We start from the raw sequence: 17,725 nt of genomic DNA, 5'->3' as shown, positions 1-17,725 counted from the left end.
GTCCCCAACAACTTCCTAGCCATGCACATCAATATGTACCTTTCCATAGACTCAGAAAACAAAACTCTGGTAACCTTACTCACATTCCTCTTGTATATAAAGCCACTATCCCCTTCACTTGTGCACTCTGGAAGTCTTGCTCTGTTTTCAACAAGCTCACTTCTATTCATGACCTCTTTATCTCCCACTCCCTCAACCTTCTGGCTCTCACAGAAACCTGGCTCTCTCCCCTAGACACAGCATCCACTGCTGCATTGTCACATGGGGGTCTCCACTTCAGCCATACTCCTAGGTCTGGTAACAGACAAGGAGGTGGTGTAAGTATTTTACTTTCTTCTCATTGCACCTTTCAACAAATACAACCCATCTCTTCCCTCACATTTTCCTCATTCAAAACCCACATGATTCACTTATTCTCTCTCCTCTCTATACGTGTTGCAGTTATATACCAACCTCCTGGCTCCTCAACTCAATTTCTAGATCACTTTGCTGCCTGACTACCTTATTTCCTTTTCTTCAGACACCCCTGCCCTCATTCTTGGTGACTTCAACATCCCTCTTGACAATCCCACTGCCTCCTCTGCAAAACAACTTCTGCAACTCACTTCCTCTTTCAGTCTATCACAATGGACTGACTCTCCCACTCACAAAGATGGTCACTCCATTTATCTGGTCTTTAGCTATCGATGCACTTTCAAACTTCACAAACTCCCCTTTTCCTCTTTCTGACCATCATCTCCTCACTTGCATCTCATCTCATCCCCCTACAACTCTTCCTCCTTCTACCCCTCACACCAAACTTCGCAGAAGCATTATGTCATTAGATCAGTAACAGCTCGCTAGTTCTCTCAAACCTCTCATCCATCTCTTCCTTTTCCTGCCCTGACCAAGCTATCTCCCACTATAATTCCACCCTTACTTTGGTCCTTGACAATCTGGCCCCTCCTACCATAGCTCAGAAATCACACACTCACCCTTAGCCCTGGCATACTCCTCTGACACGGTACCTACACAGATGTTCCCATACTGCTGAGCGGCACTGGAGTTCATCTTGTACTCCTACTACTCTGCCCTTAATCTTTATAAGCAACACTACTTCTCTACTCTTATCTACACTCTTTCTTCAAAACCAAAACGTCTGTTCTCCACTTTCAACACTCTTCTCCGCCCACCCCAACCTCCTAATACAACTTTTCTGTCAGCTCAAGATTTTGCCAGCAACTTCAATAACAAAATTGATTCCATCAGAAACTAAATCAGCTCTCAACATGCTTCCAGCCTCTCACCCCTTTAAAAGCTTGCAATCAACCAAACCCCACATAGCCATATATTTAGCTCTTATGTTCCTGTTACTGAGGAAGAAGTTTCTGCACTTATACTGCGCTCTCACCTCAATACCTGTCCCCTCGACCCCATCCCCTCACAACTACTCCCCTCCCTCACTTCTACCCTTACCCCTATACTCACACACATATTCAACCTCTTCTTCAGCCCTGGTATATTTCCCTCATCTCTAAAACATGCACTGGTCACATTTATCCTTAAAAAACCATCTCTCGATCCAACCTCCCCATCCAACTACCACCCTATTTCCCTACTCCCTCTTGCCTCAAATCTTCTTGAAAAGCTAGTACATGCACGCCTATCCCATTTCCTTACATTACACTCCGTCCTTGACCCACTACAATCTGGATTTCACCCCCATCACTCCACAGAGACAGCAATCATTAAGGTTACCAACTGTCAGGGTGCCAGGAATCAGACTGAGATGAGAAGTGCAAAAATAATCACACCTTTATTAATAACAAAAAATAATAAAAAGTCCACAAGTCAAATAACAACAAGCCAGGAATCAGGAACTAGAAGAGACATCAGACAGCCAGGTAATACACAGGAACTCACAAACAGGTCTGAGACAACGCAAGGGCAAAGCATACTGAACAGAGGCCCTTTAAATAATAAGTGATGACATCACAAATCTGAGACTGCAACCTGTCTCACACGGATGATGTACACCAGTCCAGCCATAAAAGGGCATGCAGGAAATGAGCAGCATCAGACACTCTGCACCAGATTCAGTAAGAGGTGAGTAAAATGGCTGCCAGCAGCACATGGCAAACAAAGCAGGGAAAAAACCCTGACAGTACCCTCCCCTTAACGACCCCTCCCCAGCGGGAGGACAAAAGGCTTATTGGGGAAACGGGCATGGAAGGCACAGAGGAGGGCAGGAGCATGAACATCAGAGGAGGGTACCCATGAACGCTCCTCCGGACCGTAGCCCCTCCAGTGAACCAATTACTGTACACAGCCCCTGGACATATGAGAGTCAATAATGCTGCTCACCTCATATTCTTCATGGATGTCAACAGAGATAGGACGGGGATGAGGCAACACAGTGGTAAACCGATTACAAACCAATGGTTTCAAGAGGAAGACAAGAAAAACATTGGAGATGCGCATTGCAGGAGGAAGGTCAAGAGCGTAGGCCACAGGATTGACTCATCGGAGTATTCGAAAAGGACCAACATAACGTGTAGCAAGTTTATTGGAAGGCACACGAAGGTTCAAGTTGCGGGAGGTCAGCCAAACCCTCTCACCAACCTGGTAGGAAGGCATGGGCAGATGCCTACGATCAGCCTGGAACTTTTGGCGCTGCATAGAACGATGAAGGCAATCCTGAATCTGCACGAACGTGGAACGGAGTTGCCAGAGATGCTCCTCCAAAGCCGGATTACCCTGAGACATGAATGAATCAAGCAACAAGGATGGTTGAAACCCATAATTCGCCATGAACGGGGATAACTGGGAGGAAGCATTATTAGCACTATTACAAGCGAACTCTGCCCAAGGTAACAGTTCAGACCAATTATTGTGGTGATCTGAGACATAGTAATGGAGGAACTGTTCCAGAGCTTGATTAGACCGTTCCCCAGCCCCATTGAATTGAGGGTGATATGCTGAGGAGAATGAAAGCTGGATCCCCATTTAAGCACAAAAGGAACGCCAAAATCTGGAGAAAAACTGGCTACCCCAGTCCGAGACTATCTCCTTGGGTAACCCATGTAAACGGAAGACCTCCCGGGCAAAAATTGAAGCAAGTTCCTGAGCGGTAGGCAGCTTCTTCAAGGGAATGCAATGTGACATTTTAGAAAAACAGTCAACCACCATTAGGATAACAGTATTGCCATTGGAAACAGGGAGCTTGACAATGAAGCCCATGGAAAGATATGTCCAAGGACGCTCACCAATAGCAATAGGTTGAAGAAGACCCACAGGAAGACGTTGAGGAGTCTTATTCTGTGCACAGACTAAGTAGGAGGCAACATATACGCAGCAACATCAGAACAAAGACCTGGCCACCAGAATTGTTGAGTGTCAGATCAAATCATTTGGTTCTTGCCCGGATGACCTGCGGCTTTATGATAGTGGTAAGTGTGCAAAAGTTTAGTTAGAACATTCTCAGGAACAAAGCACTTACCACTAGGTTTCTCAGGAGGTGCATTGGTTTGTGCAGCCAGGATCTCCTCCCCCAAGGGAGAAGTCAAATTAGTACGTATGGTAGCCAAAATATGGTCAGGAAGTATAACTGGAATAGGTACAGACTCCTCCTTGGACAGAGGCGAAAATTGTCAAGAGAGGGCATCAGCTCTAACATTATAACTACCAGGCAGGTAGGAGACCACATAATTAAACCGAGACAAAAGTAGCGCCCACCTGGCCTGTCAGGGCGACAAACATTTTGCTTCGGATTGATAAGTCAAATTCTTGTGGTCAGTAAGAATGAGCACTGCTACGCTAGTACCCTCAAGAAGGTGCCTCCATTCCTTGAGTGCAAAATTATGGCCAGTAATTCCCTGTTGCCAATTTCATAATTGCACTCCGCCGGAGACAATTTCTTAGAGAAGAAACCGCATGGATGCAAGAAACCGTCAGGCATAGGATGTTGAGACAAGAGGGCACCTACTCCAGTCTCAGACGCATCAACCTCAAGAATGAAAGTCAGGACTGGGATAGGATGAGTCAGAACTGGAATGGCAGCAAAGGCAGTCTTAAGACTCTCAAAAGCCTTATTGGAAGTAGGTGACCAACGGAGTGGATCATTCTCCTTATGGGTCATGTCAGTGATAGGTTTGACCAAGGAAGAAAATTTTTAATAAACTTCCTATAGTAATTGGCAAAGCCCAAAAAACGTTGAATAGAGCAAAGACCAACTGGGCGAGGCCACTGCAAGACTGCAGACAACTTGTCAGGATCCATGGAAAACCCTGCAACGGAGATTACATAACTTATGAAGGTTACTTGAGTCTGATGGAACTCACATTTCTCGAGTTTACAAAAAATGACGTTCTCACGTAATCTCTGAAGTACCCATGTAACATCAGAATGATGAGCCTCAAGTGTGGGTGAGTGTATGAGGATATCATCTAACTACACTACAACACACTGTTGCAACATATCTTGTAGGACATCGTTAATACATTCCTGGAAAACAGCTGAAGCATTACATAGGCCAAAGGGCATTACAAGATACTCATAATGCCCGCTCCTGGTGTTAAATGCTGTTTTCCATTCGTGACCCTCCTTAATCCTAACAAGATTGTGTGCTCCTCTCAAATCAAGTTTAGAAAAGATTGTGGCCATCTTGAGGCGATCAAAGAGTTCCGTAATGAGCGAAATAGGGTAAGCATTCTAAATGGTAAGACGATTAAGACCCCTATAATCGATGCATGGTCTTAACTTGCCACCTTTTTTCTTCATGAAGAAGAAGCCAGCCCCTGCAGGAGAGCAGGATTTGCGGATGATCCCCCATGACAGAGGATCGGCAACATACTTCTCCATAACAGACAGAGGGTAAAGCCGGCCCCGAGGAGAAATGGCTCCGGGTTGCAGGTCTATGGCACAATGGTAAGTACGGTAAGGAGGCAACGTATTGGCACGCACCTTGTAAAAACGTCAAGGAACTCTTGGTACTCCTCTGCCAATTGAGATACAGAAAAAGTGCACAAGACTTTGACTGGTTTCCGAAGACAAGTGGAAATACATTGTGGGGACCATGACAAAATTTCGGACCTGCATCAGTCGAGACTGGGATTGTGCTTTTGGAGCCAGGGATAACCCAGAACAACCGGAAAATGCAGAGAGTTTATCACCTGGAGCTGGAGGGTTTAAAAATGGAGAGCCCCAACAGCCATGGATAACGGAACAGTTTTGTGAGTAATGAGTGCGGGCTTAAGGGGCCTGCCATTAAGGGCCTCAATAGCAAGCGTAACGGACTGAGGCAATACAGAAATGGAGTGCTTTGATATAAAAGCACTGTCAATGAAATAGCCCGCAGCACCAGAGTCAACAAGAGCCTGGGTGACTATGGAGGAGTCCACCCAGGAAAGGAAAACCGTGACTAAAGGTTTTTCCTTTAGTGGTTCCGGGGACGAGGATAAACCACCCAAGGTCTGCCTCACACGGATGATGTACACCAGTCCGGCCATAAGAGGGCGTGCAGGAAATGAGCAACATCAGACACTCTGCACCAGATTCAGTAAGAGGTGAGTAAAATGGCTGCCAGCAGCACATGGCAAACAAAGCAGGGAAAAAACCCTGACACCAACGACCTACTTACAGCAAAATCCAAAGACCACTTCTCTCTGCTTATCCTCCTTGATCTGTCTGCAGCCTTTGATACTGTAGACCACCCTCTTTTGCTCCAAACCTTCCAATCCTCCAGCCCTCTTGTGGTTCTCTTCCTACCTGTCTAACCGTACCTTTAGTGTAGCCTTCTCTTGGGCTTCCTCTGCCCCGTTACCACTTTCTGTTGGGGTACCGCAAAGCTCTGTCCTCGGTCCCCTTCTCTTCTCAATCTACACATCATCATTAGGTTCCCTAATAAAGTCCCAGGGGTTTCAATATCATTTTTATGCCGACGACACTCAAATCAACATCTCGGCTTCAGATCTATCTCCTTCCTTGCTAACCCGTGTCACTAACTGTCTTTCTCACATGGATGTCTTTTCACTACCTTAAGCTAAATCTCTCCAAAACTGAGCTCCTTACTTTTGACCCTTCATCTAAAATCTCCACCCCCCATCTCTCTATAACTGTTGACAACTCCATCATTACCCCTACCCCGCATGCCCGATGTCTTGGGGTCACACTTGACTCATATACTTCTTTCACTCCTCACATTCAGGCCTTGGCTAAATCCTGCCGCTTCCACCTTAAAAACATCTCTAAAATTAGACATTTCCTTACACAAGACACAACTAAAATTTTAATCCACTCTCTCATCCTTTCCCGCCTTGATTCCTGCAACTCTGTCCTCTCTGGTCTCCCAAGCTGCCGTCTAGCTCCTTTACAATCCATAAGGAATGCCTCTGTCAGGCTCATCTTCCTTACACGTCGCTCTTATCTGCTGCATCTATCTGCCAATCCCTTTACTGGCTTCCTCTTGCCTCCAGGATTAAACACAAAATTCTGACTCTGACATACAAAGCCCTCAACTGCATTGCATTTACAGGACTTCTCCAGACTGGCTCCCATCTTGTGGAACTCTCCACAAGACTCTCCCCTAGTTTTGAAAGCTTCAAGTACTCCCTAAAGACTCTTCTGTTCAGTGATGCATACAACCTACCCTAACCTTTCCTAAGACCAGTTCCTCTCCTCCATTGCTATCCACCATGAAACCCCTTAGAATGTAAGCCTAAAAGCCCAACTGCTTGCAGAACACCTTCACAAGAGCTGACTACAAAAGTACGACTCTAGGCAGGGCCCTCTATCCATTTGATCCCTATAATTGCTACCTTGCATACCGCCTATGTTTAATAGCACTGCATCTATTGGCGCTCTACAAATAACCGATAATAATAATAATAATGTATAAGTGAGAGTGTGTGTGTTTGTGTGTATGTATGAGTGAGTGTATGTATAAATGCATAAGTGTATGCTTATGCCTGAGTAACTTTTTTTCATATTTTGCTTAATGTGAGGGATGCACATAGATAATTTTCTACCTCTTCAAATGTACACACACATTGACCAAAAATTGCAAAGTCAATTTATTTTGCACACACTGCTCAAAAAAAGTGAATATTGTGTGCAGAGTACACACAGTGTGTGCTCATTGCTCACCGCCACAAATAGGGGAGAACCCTGCAAAATAAATAAAGTAAGTTTTTTGGAGGGGTTAAACTATCGATAGGGAAATTAGGGACAGATAAATTATGCAATACATGATAGTTTGAAAACAAGGCTTTATGGAAAACCTCTTACTTTAAATCCTATGTTCCACAAAGCCTTGTTTGCAAATTAAATGTTTTATATCAGCGCCTAATTGTCCTCAGCAGGACAGAGAGATAAGTAGAAAACCTACGTTCAAAAATGGCTGCACCCATTACTTTATAGAAACTATTTAATAGAAATTAAACCTTTACACTTATATCTTCAAATTTAAACATTTAATTGTAAAAATATATCTTCATATAATTCTAAAGTTAATATTTGCTTTGAATACATCATTACGTATTTACTGTTTAACCCCTTACTGACACATCGGTTGTTGTTTTCACCGCAAGACTGCTTTATAGCAAATGCCTCCTGGACGCACTATTACAGAGCTAAAACACCCTTAAAGGGACATGAAACCCAAAATATGTTTTTCATGATACAGATAGGGAATACAATTTTAAATAACATTCCAATGTACTTATATGATTTAATTTGCTTCCTTCCTCAGATATTCTTTGTTGAAGAAAAAGCAATGCACATGTGTGAGCCAATCCCATGAGGCATCTATGTGCAGCCACAAATCAACAGCTATTGAGCCTATTTAGATATGCTCCTCAACAAAGGATATCAAGAGAATGAAGCAAATTAGATAATATAAGTAAATTTAGCTGTTTAAAAATGCACACTCTTTCTAAATAACAAAAGATAAAAAGGGGGTTTTCATTTCTGGACATGCTGCATAAAGGGTATGTCTGAGTCATTAAGAGGTTAACATACATATAATAGCACTGCCAAATGTGAAAGAGACACTGAACCCAAATTTTTTCTTTCGTGATTCAGATAGAGCATGCAATTTTAAGCAACTTTCTCATTTACTCCTATTATTAATTTTTCTTTGTTCACTTGCTATCTTTATTTGAAAAAGAAGGCATCTAAGCTTCTTTATCCACCAATCAGCAAGAATAACCCAGGTTATTCACCAAAAATGGGCCGGCATCTAAACGTACATTCTTGCATTTCAAATAAAGTTACCAAGAGAAGGAAGAATATTTGCTTAACATTTTGCCAGAAGCAAAACATAAATATACATGTGTATATATATATATACAGGGAGTGCAGAATTATTAGGCAAATGAGTATTTTGACCACATCATCCTCTTTATGCATGTTGTCTTACTCCAAGCTGTATATGCTCGAAAGCCTACTACCAATTAAGCATATTAGGTGATGTGCATCTCTGTAATGAGAAGGGGTGTAGTCTAATGACATCAACACCCTATATCAGGTGTGCATAATTATTAGGCAACTTCCTTTCCTTTGGCAAAATGGATCAAAAGAAGGACTTGACAGGCTCAGAAAAGTAAAAAATAGTGAGATATCTTGCAGAGGGATGCAGCACTCTTAAAATTGCAAAGCTTCTGAAGCGTGATCATCGAACAATCAATCGTTTCATTCAAAATAGTCAACAGGGTCGCAAGAAGCGTGTGGAAAAACCAAGGCGCAAAATAACTGCCCATGAACTGAGAAAAATCAAGCGTGCAGCTGCCAAGATGCCACTTGCCACCAGTTTGGCCATATTTCAGAGCTGCAACATCACTGGAGTGCCCAAAAGCACAAGGTGTGCAATACTCAGAGACATGGCCAAGGTAAGAAAGGCTGAAAGACGACCACCACTGAACAAGACACACAAGCTGAAACGTCAAGACTGGGCCAAGAAATATCTCAAGACTGATTTTTCTAAGGTTTTATGGACTGATGAAATGAGAGTGAGTCTTGATGGGCCAGATGGATGGGCCCGTGGCTGGATTGGTAAAGGGCAGAGAGCTCCAGTCCGACTCAGACGCCAGCAAGGTGGAGGTGGAGTACTGGTTTGGGCTGGTATCATCAAAGATGAGCTTGTGGGGCCTTTTCGGGTTGAGGATGGAGTCAAGCTCAACTCCCAGTCCTACTGCCAGTTTCTGGAAGACACCTTCTTCAAGCAGTGGTACATGAAGAAGTCTGCATCCTTCAAGAAAAACATGATTTTCATGCAGGACAATGCTCCATCACACGCGTCCAAGTACTCCACAGCGTGGCTGGCAAGAAAGGGTATAAAAGAAGAAAATCTAATGACATGGCCTCCTTGTTCACCTGATCTGAACCCCATTGAGAACCTGTGGTCCATCATCAAATGTGGGATTTACAAGGAGGGAAAACAGTACACCTCTCTGAACAGTGTCTGGGAGGCTGTGGTTGCTGCTGCACACAATGTTGATGGTGAACAGATCAAAACACTGACAGAATCCATGGATGGCAGGCTTTTGAGTGTCCTTGCAAAGAAAGGTGGCTATATTGGTCACTGATTTGTTTTGGTTTTGAATGTCAGAAATGTATATTTGTGAATGTTGAGATGTTATATTGGTTTCACTGGTAAAAATAAATAATTGAAATGGGTATATACTTGTTTTTTGTTAAGTTGCCTAATAATTATGCACAGTAATAGTCACCTGCACACACAGATATCCCCCTAAAATAGCTATAACTAAAAACAAACTAAAAACTACTTCCAAAACTATTCAGCTTTGATATTAATGAGTTTTTTGGGTTCATTGAGAACATGGTTGTTGTTCAATAATACAATGAATCCTCAAAAATACAACTTGCCTAATAATTCTGCACTCCCTGTATATATATATATGTATTTATTGAGTCTAATACACATTTGACTTTTAAAATAAAGTACTGTTATACTGTGTGCTGAGCTGGATGACATTTCTCCATAAAATAAGTATTAGTTTTCATACATAACAATCACTGGTGAAATATTGGGGTTCTGCACACATGCTTGATATTTCCAGGGAGTCTGGTTACTGTAGCCAGCTGAACAAGCTGTTCATATTTTGGGCTTGTACTTGTTTGCATCTGGAATGTTTATTAGATTGTGAGCTGAACATCTATAAATTATTCACGATTCTCTGAAAATATTTTTTCCAATTGCACTTTTTAAACAATAAGTTGTTCTCTACTGCCATCCTATGTCCATTAAATGCTTCTATAGTTGCTTAGAGTCCTGTATATTAAAATATATTAAAATAGTAACTGCATCTTTCTGGTGCCATAAAGCAAATAGTACTTTGCACTACCATTTATAGTAATAGATTATAAAACAGTAAAGAAAATACTGAGCATACTATACTCTATCACATTGCATTGTAATTGTTAACTGATACAACTTCAATAAGTACTAGTAGGATTCATTTACAATAAACATTCTCCTTTGTTTGTTTGTTTTCAAAGGACAGTAAACAACATCTTGTAACTACAAGACACTTCTTGCTGTAGCATCACATATCAGCCAAGTCTAAACTTTTTAAAAACAATTATTAATATATTGCTTTTCCATGACCAAACTCCATACACCACATTTGGAGGATTCAATTTGGACTTGAGTCCGCTGCTGAAAAGGCTTGTACTGGTCATTTAGTATTAACTGCATTGTCTTGCAGTTGTTATCTGTTAAATCTAATTAGGGTCAGGTATGTAGCAGGGTAAGCCTTGGGAAGTCAACAAGGTGCATTTCCAGTTCAGAGAATTAGAAAATCCGTAATTGTCTGGACTAAATTACATGAATAAGGGCAAAATAAATAATGACAGTACAGTGCAAAATTGTTATTTTTTATATAAAATGTTTATTTATACATAATTCCCTTTAACCTTACATTCCTGGGGCGCGATTACATATACGGCGCAGGCTTCAGCGCAAGCGCTGCAACCCGTGCTGCCCGTAATTTCACCTCACACATCGGGGTATTACATAAACCCCGCCGGCAGTTCATAAAGTGCCATAAGTCGGATAAACTAGCGATGTTCAGAAATAAGCGTAAATACAAATTTCTGGAGTCACCGGGTGACTTACGGCACTTTAGAAACTGCTGGCGCCTAAGAAAAGTAAAGAAAATAACAAATCTCCCGTAAAAGTTTAACACGCCTCCCAAATATAAGCCCTACAGGTAAAAACTCCTATATCTGCAATCCCCCCCTCTCACTACTAATAATAAATGTATTAACGCCTAGACCGACAACCCCCCACAATGCAATAAGCCCAATTAAACTATTATCCCCTATATCCGCCATCAAACCCACACCGCAAGTAATAACTAATGGCTAGATTACGAGCTTTGCGTTATGAGGGGTGCGGTGCTAACTTGCACGTTATTGTCACCACTCACTTACCTCCAGCGCTGGTATTACAAGTTTTCATAAACCCAGCGTTAAAAGGCAAGAAGTGAGCTAGAGAAAAATTGTGCTCCATACCGCACTCCAATACCAGCGCTGCTTAAGTCAGCGGTGAGCTGGTTGTACGTACTCGTGCACGATTTCCCCATAGACATCAATGGGGAGAGCCGGCTGAAAAAAAGCCTAACACCTGCAATAAAGGAACGTAAAGCTCCGTAACGCAGCCCCATTGATTCCTATGGGGAAACTAAATTTATGTTTACACCTAACACCCTAACATGAACCCCGAGTCTAAACACCCCTAATCTTACTCTTATTAACCCCTAATCTGCCGCCCCCGACATCGCAGACACCTATATTATACTTATTAACCCCTAATCTGCTGCCCCCAACATCGCCGACACCTACATTATATTTATTAACCCCTAATCTCCTGCCCCCAATGTCGCAGCTAACCCCTAATCTGACGCCCCCAACGTCGCCACCACTATAATAAACATATTAACCCCTAAACCGCCGCACTCCTGCATCACAAACACTAGTTAAATATTATTAACCCCTAATCTGCCGCACCTAACATCGCCACCACTATACTAAATTTATTAACCCCTAAACCTAAGTCTAACCCTAACCCTAACACCCCCTAACTTAAATATAATTAAAATAAATCTAAATAAAACCTACTATTAATAACTAAATAATACCTATTTAAAACTAAATACTTACCTATAAAATAAAAACTAACGGCTAGATTTAGAGTTTTGTCGGTAACGACCCGCGTAGCTAACGCTGGCTTTTTTCTGGCCGCACCTTTTAAATAACTCTGGTATTGAGAGTCCACAGAATGGCTGCGTTAGGCTCCAAAAAAGGAGCGTAGAGCATATTTAACGCAACTTCAACTCTCGATACCAGAGTTGCTTACGGACGCGGCCAGCTTAAAAAACGTGCTCGTGCACGATTCCCCCATAGGAAACAATGGGGCTGTTTGAGCTGAAAAAAAAACCTAACACCTGCAAAAAAGCTGCGTTCAGCTCCTAACGCAGCCCCATTGTTTGCTATGTGGAAACACTTCCTACGTCTGCACCTAACACTCTAACATGTACCCCGAGTCTAAACACCCCTAACCTTACACTTATTAACCCCTATTCTGCCGCCCCCGCTATCGCTGACCCCTGCATATTATTATTAACCCCTAATATGCTGCTCCGTAAACCGCTGCTACTTACATTATCCCTATGTACCCCTAATCTGCTGTCCCTAACACCGCCGACCCCTATATTATATTTATTAACCCCTAATCTGCCCCCCACAACGTCGCCTCCACCTGCCTACACTTATTAACCCCTAATCTGCCGACCGGACCGCACCGCTATTATAATAAAATTATTAACCCCTAATCCACCTCACTAACCCTATAATAAATAGTATTAACCCCTAATCTGCCCTCCCTAACATCGCCAACACCTAACTTCAAACATTAACCCCTAATCTGCCGACTGGAGCTCACCACTATTCTAATAAATGTATTAACCCCTAAAGCTAAGTCTAACCCTAACACTAACACCCCCCTAACTTAAATATAATTTAAATCTAACGAAATTAATTAACTCTTATTAAATAAATTATTCCTATTTAAAGCTAAATACTTACCTGTAAAATAAATCCTAATATAGCTACAATATAAATTATAATTATACTATAGCTATTTTAGGATTAATATCTATTTTATAGGTAACTTTGTATTTATTTTAACCAGGTACAATAGCTATTAAATAGTTAAGAACTATTTAATAGCTAAAATAGTTAAAATAATTACAAAATTACCTGTAAAATAAATCCTAACCTAAGTTACAATTAAACCTAACACTACACTATCAATAAATTAATTAAATAAAATACCTACAATTACCTACAATTAAACCTAACACTACACTATCAATAAATTAATTAAATACAATATCTACAAATAAATACAATGAAATAAACTAACTAAAGTACAAAAAATAAAAAAGAACTAAGTTACAAAAAATAAAAAAATATTTACAAACATCAGAAAAATATTACAACCATTTTAAACTAATTACACCTACTCTAAGCCCCCTAATAAAATAACAAAGACCCCCAAAATAAAAAAATGCCCTACCCTATTCTAAATTACTAAAGTTCAAAGCTCTTTTACCTTACCAGCCCTGAACAGGGCCCTTTGCGGCGCATGCCCCAAAGAATTCAGCTCTTTTGCCTGTAAAAAAAAACATACAATACCCCCCCAACATTACAACCCACCACCCACATACCCCTAATCTAACCCAAACCCCCCTTAAATAAACCTAACACTAAGCCCCTGAAGATCTTCCTACCTTGTCTTCACCATGCCAGGTATCACCGATCGTTCCAGGCTCCGAAATCTTCATCTAAGCCCAAGCGGGGGCTAGACATCCATCATCCAACGGCTGAAGAAGTCCAGAAGAGGCTCCAAAGTCTTCATCCTATCCGGGAAGAAGAGTAAATCTGGACCGGCAACCATCTTCTTCCAAGCGGCATCTTCTATCTTCATCCGATGAGGACCGGCTCCATCTTGAAGACCTCCACCGCGGACCCATCTTCTTCTTCCGACGACTTCCCGACGAATGACGGTTCCTTTAAGGGACGTCATCCAAGATGGCGTCCCTTGAATTCCGATTGGCTGATAGGATTCTATCAGCCAATCGGAATTAGGGTAGGAAAATTCTGATTGGCTGATGGAATCAGCCACTCAGAATCAAGTTCAATCCGATTGGCTGATTCAATCAGCCAATCAGATTGAGCTTGCATTCTATTGGCTGTTCCGATCAGCCAATAGAATGCAAGCTCAATGGAGACGACGTTGAGGGGGGCAGATTAGGGGTTAATAAATATAATATAGGGGTCGGCGGTGTTAGGGGCAGCAGATTAGGGGTACATAGCTATAATGTAGGTTGCGGCTCTTTGCGGTCGGCAGATTAGGGGTTAATTATTGTAGGTAGCTGGCGGCGACGTTGTGGGGGGCAGGTTAGGGGTTAATAAATATAATATAGGGGTCGGCGGTGTTAGGGGCAGCAGATTAGGGGTACATAAGTATAACGTAGGTGGCGGTCGGCAGATTAGGGGTTAAAAAAATTTAATCGAGTGGCGGCGATGTGGGGGGACCTCGGTTTAGGGGTGCATAGGTAGTTTATGGGTGTTAGTGTACTTTAGAGCACAGTAGTTAAGAGCTTTATAAACCGGCGTTAGCCCAGAAAGCTCTTAACTACTGACTTTTTTCTGCGGCTGGAGTTTTGTCGTTAGATTTCTAACGCTCACTTCAGACACGACTCTAAATACCGGAGTTAGAAAGATCCCATTGATAGGATACGCAATTGACGTAAGGGGATCTGCGGTATGGAAAAGTCGCGGCTGAAAAGTGAGCGTTAGACCCTTTCCTGACTGACTCCAAATACCGGCGGTAGCCTAAAACCAGCGTTAGGAGCCTCTAACGCTGGTTTTCACGGCTACCACCAAACTCTAAATCTAGGCCTTAGCTTGCTGCAATATAACTAATAGTTACATTGTAGCTAGCTTAGGGTTTATTTTTATTTTACAGGCAAATTTGTATTTATTTTAACTAGGTAGAATAGTTACTAAATAGTTATTAACTATTTACTAACTATCTAGCTAAAATAAATACAAATTTACCTGTAAAATAAAACCTAACCTGAGTTACACTAACACCTAACCTTACACAACAATTAAATAAATTAAATTAATTGAATACAATTACCTAAATTACAAAACAAACCAAACACTAAATTACACAAAATAAAAAAACAAATTATCAGATATTTAAACTAATTAACCTAATCTAATAGCCCTATCAAAAAAAAAAAAAAAAAAAAAACCTAGCCTAAACTAAACTACCAATAGCCCTTAAAAGGGCCTTTTGCGGGGCATTGCCCCAAAGAAATCAGCTCTTTTACCTGTAAAAAAAAATACAAACAACCCCCCAACAGTAAAACCCACCACCCACACAACCAACCCCCAAATAAAAACCTAACTAAAAAAGAGGGGCGGAGCCGGCACTCATAGGAGATGGCCGCACTCTAAGTGAGCTCCGGAGAATCGGCCCGATATATAGCTCATTATGCCATAAGGAGGAAGATTGAACAGACCGGCAAAGACACACCACTCATACAGTGACAAAGGTCAGACTGGGCGACATAGGAGGAAGGTAACACAGCACACGCTGTCACATTTTAGAGAAGCGCTACTCGCATTAATAGGAAAGCTGCCATAGCTATTAGCGTGGCTTTGGAAGCCCAGCGTACAATCAGTGACAAGTCCTATGGAGTCACACTTGGCTAGATGAAGTTTAATTAGTCAGGGGTTCGACCGCTTTGCCATCCGAAAAGATGCACTGACTTGGGGAATCCTGCCGATACTAACAAGGCACACGTGGCGGTCGCCATTTTGACTCACACTATACCTCCAGGGAAACATAACAGTTGATATGTAAAGAAAGCTATATAGATAGCGAGTGGAGGAGAATTTCTTTTGAACTGTGTGCTGCATGTTTATTGCAATAAATATCTCATGATATGTCCTAAAAAAGAAAAATGAGCTGATCACTATCATAATATCACCTGCAAGTTCATTTACAATAGACAATGGTGTAACGGCTCTTTACAGCTCACAGCTCAAATCTATAACACACTGCTGCATACTTCAAAAAGGCTGCATAGCACAACAAGAGCTGAACACTCAATTTCTCTCAGGCATTACTTATGTTAAGAAGACTACAAAGATAATACCTTTTACATAACTATACTGCTATAGACAAATCACAAAGAGGAGAGGAGGGGTAGGGGTAAGTCAAAATCATCTATAATTAGGCTCAGCTGCCTCTTTCACTAGCTGATTCCTGCATAAAAAAGGAACATGTCACCTAGGAAAACACCGCATAAAGAAAGAGAGAAGAGGGCCCTCCCTAAGGGTTCGACCACACCATCAGTAGATCATTTTTTCAAGGCTGTAAATTCACAACTGACAGACTGTTCTCCATCCTTATCACCTAAACAGCCACAAGTATCATCCAACTCAGAATCTGACTCAGATGCAGACCAGACCACTGTATGTGTCCCACAATCATTGCTATCATCACTACCATCTAAAAAAGACTTTGCCTCACTGCTTGTGCAAGTAAAACAATGCATTAAAGATGAGATATCAGATTTAAAGAAAGACATCTCAGACATCGGTAATGGAGTGGAAAAATTAGAAGAGGAATGCAGTGCTTACAACACAGATGCAGTCAAAATAAAAACACAAATGGAACAACAAGATACTGCTATTCAACAAATGGAAGATAAATTAGAAGACCTAGAGAATAGGTCGAGAAGACACAACATAAGAATCAGAGGCATCCCAGAAACAATTCAAACATCAGACCTACCCAACTACCTACAAACCTTGTTTTCATCTTTAAGAAACCAAGAGGATTCCTCGCCAGTGGAAATAGACAGGGCACATAGAGCTCTTAGACCTACCCCGCAGGAGGGGGCCCCACCACGAGACACCATTGTCAGAATCACCAAATATTGTGTAAAGGAACAGATAATGAAAGGTGCCAGAGAAAAACAACCTATTCGCTTTGAGGATGCCAATCTGCAGATATATGCTGATCTATCTACCAGAACTCTTCAGAGGCGGAAAGATTTATCCCCACTCACATCCCATTTGAGGTCTATGAACATAAAATATAGATGGAATCACCCATTTCAGCTAATGGTAACATGGAATAACAGAAGAGCAACATGTTCAGCCCCATCAGAAATGTTAGACTGTTGCCACAGGTTGGAGATTCCTCCTATCAAGTCAGACTCAGGACAAACCAAAGACCAAGATATGTCTACAAGCACGGAATCATACCCTCAACTCAAAAGTTCAGGCTGGCAAAGAGTCCAACGGAAGAGATAAGTCATACTTCAACAGTGACAATATGAGATAACAAGTTGTTGTTTTTCCTTTTGTCTTATTCTCCTTTTTCTTATACAGGTGGCCTGCAAAGGCCCAAAGATGTATCCTTTTATGCAAAAAAGAGCTTATGCTTTATGAACTCTCCACGGTAATTGTACTGTGATCATATTGTAAACGCAAGATTGTAAGTATAATATACAAATCGTTTTATTTAACAGCTATTATTGGGCAGATAGAGTTCCACATGGAATTCGTATTGGTTATGCTCCCCATAATAACCAATTATAGGTTAGATTTAGTTTATTTTACTGTTATATTTGTTCTT

The sequence above is a fragment of the Bombina bombina genome, chromosome 4, assembly GCF_027579735.1.
Source record: "Bombina bombina isolate aBomBom1 chromosome 4, aBomBom1.pri, whole genome shotgun sequence".
Taxonomy (NCBI): Eukaryota; Metazoa; Chordata; class Amphibia; order Anura; family Bombinatoridae; genus Bombina; species Bombina bombina.
This window is presented reverse-complemented; position numbering follows the sequence as displayed.